General features: G+C 41.8%; 1 non-coding gene across 1 annotated transcript; it reads right to left on the bottom strand.

The window, feature by feature from the left end:
- Positions 1–411: 411 nt before the first annotated feature.
- On the bottom strand, positions 412–518 carry LOC129476502 (U6 spliceosomal RNA). Its single transcript, XR_008654943.1, has one exon. It is a non-coding gene; the product is annotated as a U6 spliceosomal RNA (small nuclear RNA).
- Positions 519–6633: the final 6115 nt, after the last annotated feature.

Below are 6633 nucleotides of genomic sequence, written 5' to 3'. Positions count from 1 at the left end.
GTTCAATTCCCACCTATGAGTGAGAACATGCAGTGTTTGGTTTTTTGTCCTTGCGATAGTTTGCTGAGAATGATGGTTTCCAGCTTCATCCATGTCCCTACAAAGGACATGAACTCATCCTTTTTTATGGCTGCATAGTATTCCATGGTGTATATGTGCCACATTTTCTTAATCCAGTCTAACACTGATGGACATTTGGGTTGGTTCCAAGTCTTTGCTATTGTGAATAGTGCTACAATAAACATATGTGTGCACGTATCTTTATAGAAGCATGATTTATAATCCTTTGGGTATATACCCAGTAATGAGATGGCTGGGCCAAATGGTATTTCTAGTTCTAGATCCTTGAGGAATCGCCACACTGTCTTCCACAATGGTAGAACTAGTTTACAGTCCCACCAACAGTGTAAAAAAAATATGGAACACTTTATGAATTTGCATGTCATCTTTGCGCAGGGGCCATGCTAATCTTCTCTGTATCGTTCCAATTTTAGTATATGTGCTGCCGAAGCGAGCACACACCTGGCTAATTTTTGTATTTTTAGTAGAGACGAGGTTTCACCATGTTGATCAGGCTGGTCTCGAACTCCTGACCTTGTGATCCACCCGCCTCGGCCTCCCAAAGTCCTGGGATTACAGGCGTGAGCTACCGTGCCCAGCTGTTCCTTCTATATTAACTCTTGCCTTCTATCACACTATCCTGAAATATTTCAAATTAGAATCTCTGCAAGCACCCATCTTCTCTTAGACTTGAATTATAAAGTCCTCCTAGAGAAATCATACAAGCATGTATTTTTACCACTACAAATTTATCATTCCCAGCTTCAGTATGTCCTCAATACTAGAGTAAATCTTCCCTGTCTTCACTTAGTAACAGCTATTAATGTTTATCATTCTTCTTACTCTTTGCAATGTGACTTTGCAGAATGCCCTACACAATATTGCTTTGTACTTTATATAGAGGCCATAATATGGGAACTCCATTTCACTTTTCTTCTCCCACTCCCTTCTTTCCTGAAAACTTATCTTTATCTATTCCCATCCTTATTTTTATATTCCCAGTTCAGTGGAGAAATACCCCTTCTTCTAACCAAAGCTAATTCCTTTTTCTGTGCCCTAGTGTTCATTGCCTTCTACCTGCTCAGAGATCACTCTGCCTAAGTCATTCCTTCTTCTGTTTGTTCAACTACTCTCTCTTTGCTGGTTTTGTCTCCTAAGCATATAAATGTACTTATATCTCCACAACCTTCAAACAGCACACTTTCTCTTTATTCATACCCATCTACCTATCACCCTCTACCTCTCCACATTGCGTTTAGTCTTCAGTTTGCGTTTAGTCTGTCTCCACAAAACAGTAGATTATTCTATTTTTACACTCTTCAAATGTTCTGCAGTTGTGGTTTCAAACCCACTACTCCATTAAATGTGCTCTAATTAAGGTAAACAAAATCCTTCTAATTGCCCAATTGAATGTGCTCTTTTCAATCTTTATCTCATTTTCTTTCTTTGTCATTCACTCTCTTTTTGAAAACTCTGTGTGTTAGTCAACTATTGCTGCATAACAAACCACCCCAAAACTCAGTGACTAACGAAAACCAATCATTTATTATTACAAAACAAGTCTGTGGGTTAGGTGGGGGTTGTTTGATCTAGGCTGGGCTCAGCTGAGAATAACTTATTCTGCTATGGGCAGCGAGCTACCCAGGTTTGTCCTTCTCATGGCAGAGACATAAGAGTACAGGACAAATTGTGCAAGCTGCTTTTCAAACCTCTGTTTTTGTCATATTTCCTGGCATTTCACTGGCTAAAGTATGCCATATGATTGAGCCTAGAGTCAGAGTAGAAGAGCACTGAAAATGTACAGGACAATGGGAATGAATACAGGGAGGGGTAAAAATTAGTCATTAATGCAATTTACCTACTCTATTACCTTTTTTTGTTTCTCTCTCTCTCTCTCTCTGTGTGTGTGTGTATGTGTGCATGTGATCACTTCTTCTATAATTGTTCTTATCTATCTTTTAAGGACTCTTCTACTGCCCATCCCATCCCTTGGATGTGAGCGATTCCTAATATGTCAGCCTCTGCTTGTTTTTCTCTCTGCATACTCCTCCTGGGTGATCTAACTACCCCCTATATATTAAGGATTCTCAAATTTATATCTCCATATATACCCTTCTTTAGACAAATTGAAGCATTTGTAATTTTCCACACGTGCTTTTTCATGTCTCTATGCCTTTGTGCATTCTGTTACTTTTTCCTGGCAGTTCCACCTTCCTTAGCCTCGTTCACATCTACAGCTTCTCCAAGAAGCAGCCTAGTTGAAGCATCAGTTTCTCTTTCTTCCTCTTACTTCAAAGACCAGGCCAGTGTTAGAACATAACAGGCTATCAACAAACATTTATTGAAATAATTATTTAAAATAAAAGTAGCATGCATTTCATTTTGTTCCAAAATTTTAAACAAGTCATAGTCTGTTGGGCAAAGACATAACACCAAAATTTGTTTTAGACTACTAAGATGAAAGGTGACATACAACCAGATTTTATGCTGCTCTTTTCCTCCTACTCCTCTTCAAGCAAGATTCACAACATGATACATACTGGCTGGGAGTGAATGATTCATTTTATTTGAAACTGAAATATAACCTCTAAATGATAGACCTTAAATAGTTGTTTTCCCACTTAGTGGATGGCATTGTTTCCTGGAGTTGACCTTTTGTACTTTCACTTTCATTTTATATGTAAATGGCTGAATGTATTTTTGGTGGGTGATATGGCTTGGCTGTGTCCCCACCCAAATATCATCTTGAATGGTAGTTCCCATAATCCCCATGTGTCATAGGAGGGACTCAGTGGGAAGTGATTTCATCATGGAGGTGGTTTCCCCCATGCTGTTCTCATGATAGTGAGTGAATTCTCACAAGATCTGATGGTTTTATAAGCATCATATAGTATATAAGCATCATATATGGCAGATCCACTGGCAGCTTGCACCATGCTGTCTGGCATTTCCCCTGCTTGCACTCATTCTCTCTCCTTCCACCCATGGAAGAAGTGCCCTCTGTCAGGATTGTAAGTTTCCTGAGGCCTCCCCAGCTATATGGAACTGCGAGTCAATTAAACTTCTTTTCTTTATTAATTACCCAGTCTTGGGCATTTCTTTATAGCAGCATGAGAATGGATTAATACAGTAAATTAGTACTGCAGAGAGTGGAGTGCTGCATTAAGTATACCCAAAAATGTGGAAGTGACTTTGGAGGGCTCAGAAGACAGAAAGATGTGAGAAAGTTTGGAACTTCCTGGAGACTTGTTGAATGGTTTTGACCAGAATGCTGATAGTGATATGGACAATGAAGTCCAGGCTGAGGTGGTCTGAGATGGAGAAGAAGAACTTCTTGAGAACTGGAGCAAAGGTAACTCTTGCTATGCTTTCTACTAAAGAGACTGGCAGCATTTTGCCCCTGCCCCAGGGATCTGTGAAACTTTGAACTAGAGAGAGATGATGTAGGGTATCTGGTGGAAGAAATTTGTAAGCAGCAAAGCATTCAAGAGGAAGCAGAGCATAAAAGTTTTAAAAATTTGCAGCCTGCTGATGCGATAGAAAAGAAAACCCCATTTTCTGAGGAGAAATTCAAGCTGGCTGCAGAAATTTGCATAAGTAATGAGGAGCCCAATGTTAATCACCAGGACAATGAGGAAAATGTCTCCAGGGCATGTCAGAGACCTTCATGGCAGTCCCTCCCATCACAGGCCTGGAGGCCTAGGAGGGAAAAGTCATTTTCTGGGCCAGGTCCAGGACCCCCCTCCTCTGTGCAGCCTTGGTACCAGGTGCCCTGTGTCTCAGCTGCTCCAGCCATGGCTAAAAGAGGCCAAGGTACAGCTCACGCCATTGCTTCAGAGGGTGCAAGCCTCAAGTCTTGCAGCTTCCATGTGGTGTTGGTCTTGTGGGTGCACAGAAAAAAAGATTTGAGATTTGGGAACCTCCATCTAGATTTCAGAGGTTGTATGAAACACCTGCATGTCCAGGCAGAAGTCTGCTGCAGGGGCAGAGCCCTCATGGAGAGCCTCTGCTAGGGCAGTGCAGAAGGGAAATGTGGGGTCAGAGCCCCCACACAGAGTCCCCACTGGGGCACTGCCTAGTGGAGCTGTGAGAAGAAAGCCAGCATCCTCCAGACCCCAGAATGGTAGCTCCACTGACAGCTCACGCCATGCACCTGGAAAACCCACAGACACTCAACACCAGCCTGTGAAAGCAGCCGGGGGTTGGGGGGTGGAGGCTTAGTACCCTGCAAAGCCACAGGCACGGAGTTGCCCAAGGCCATGGGAGTCCACCTCTTGCATCAGCATGATCTAGATACGAGTCAAAGGAGATCATTTTGGAACTTTAAGGTTTAGTGACTGCCCTATTGGATTTCGGACTTGCATGGACCCTGTAACCCCTTTGTTTTGGCCAATTTCTCCCATTTGGAACCGGTGTATTTATTTGCCTAATGCCTGTACCTCCATTGTATCTAGGAAGTGACTAACTTGCTTTTGATTTTGCAGGCTCATAGGTGGAAGGAACTTGCCTTGTCTCAGATAAGACTTTGGACTTGGACTTTTGAGTTAATGCTGGAGTGAGTTAAGACGTTGGGGGACTGTTGGGAAGGCATGATTGTGTTTTGATATGTGAGGACATGAGATTTGGGAGGGGCCGGGGTGAAATGATATGGTTTGGTTGTGCCCCAACCCAAATCTCATCTTGAATTTTAGTTCCCATGATCCCCACTTGTCATGGGAGGGACCAGGTAGGAAGTGATTGGATCATGGGGGTGGTTTCCCCCATGCTGTTCTCATGACAGTGAGTGGGTTCTCAGGAGATCTGATGGTTTTATAAGTGTCTGGCATTTCCCCTGCTTGTACTCATTCTCTCTCCTGCTGCCCTGTGAGGAGGTGCATTCCACCATGGTTATAAGTTTCCTGAGGCCTCCCCAGCTATGTTGAACTGTGAATCAATTAAGCCTCTTTTCTTTATAAATTACCCATTCTCAGACAGTTCTTTGTAGCAGTGCAAGAACAGGCTAATACAGTGGGGAAAGCACACTATGTTCAACCATGTCATTGGTATTTAACATATATTATGCAATGCACCATTAAATTTGATAGAATAAGTAAGCATAATTCTATCAAAACATCTTCTTATGCAGCTTTCCTGTATCAAGTTGAGTGTTATTGCCTACCTTTCTGATAAGTAATTTACTGGGAAATTTACACATTAGCAGTCTCTGGGTAACAGGGCATAGTATGAATGCCATAAACTGGACAACTAGATGAGGACATAGACTCTGTGTTGAGTTAGAAATAAACAAGCAACTACAGATAAATCTTCTAATAGTGCCACTGATTTGTTGATCAAAGACTACCTATCAGTATAGACCATCATAAGGGACCTCAATAAAACCAAAATTATTGCAATTGAACTTTATGTTTTAAAATTTTTAACATGTTTTTTTTAAAGAGTCTCGCTGTGTTGCCCAGGTTGGAATGCAGTGGCAGATCTTGGCTCACTGCAATCTCCACCTCCCAGGTTCAAGCAATTCTCATGCCTCAGCCTCCTGAGTAGCTGGGATTACAGGTGTGTGCCACCACACCCATGTAATTTTTGTATTTTTAGTAGAGACGGAGTTTTGCCATGTTGGCCAGGCTGGTCTCAAACTCCTGGCCTCATGTGATCCACCTGCCTCAGCTTCCCAAAGTGCTGGGATTACACACGGGACAAACCACACCCTACTGCAATTGAACTTTAAAACACTTTGTGTTCTATAACACCAGTTTGCCTCACCATACACCCCTCTTAGCTCTCATTCATTAATTTAAAAACAAAAACATTTATTGAATTACGCATAGATCTTTGCACTAGAAATACAATGGGGAGCAGGATAGACCAGTTCCCTGCTTCTTATGGGGTTTACATTTGAGTAAGAGATACAAGATAAGCAGTTTGGCAGTTACAATAAACACTGGAAGGAGTGGGATTAAAAACAAAGGAGAAAGAAGAAAAATGTCATTCCATGGTCTGTGAATAAGATAGAAGGAACAAATGTCAAAGAACCTGTGGAAGAATTACCACTCTGTTATAAGGGAAGCAAATAATAGCTAGGCATGCAAGTGTGTTATTTCATTCAATGGCAGGAGCCCTCAAATGATGGATCCAGTTTCTTGCTAAATTGGGAAGCAATATGTTGATAGTGACAGGAATGTTCTGGAGTCAGAGAGTTGGAGAGTAGGAAAATGTTTGAAATGGCTGTGGTGGAGAACCAAAGCTGAACAGATCAGAGAATCATCAGAGGTTTCCCCTCCTGCTCTGAGAACCCCATTGTGGATGCAGACCACAGAGTTACAGAGCCCTAGTCTGGTCATTGAGAGACATTTTCAACCAGCCTAGATTTAGGTGGAGAAAAGTCAATGAATTGGATCAATTCAAGAGTTTAGCTGGGTTAATTTTGTAACCAACAAAGAATCAGAGAAAGATTACAGCTTTCTTCACTTTGTGACAATTCCTAAAAGAAATAGCCAAAAACCAAATGCCAAAATGACTCCAGGAGAGATTATCCTAGTTAAAAGCCCTCAGTGAGGGCCTCATACAAATTTAAAC

Source organism: Symphalangus syndactylus, chromosome X (assembly GCF_028878055.3).
Source record: "Symphalangus syndactylus isolate Jambi chromosome X, NHGRI_mSymSyn1-v2.1_pri, whole genome shotgun sequence".
NCBI classification, from domain to species: domain Eukaryota; kingdom Metazoa; phylum Chordata; class Mammalia; order Primates; family Hylobatidae; genus Symphalangus; species Symphalangus syndactylus.
This window is presented reverse-complemented; position numbering and strand designations above follow the sequence as displayed.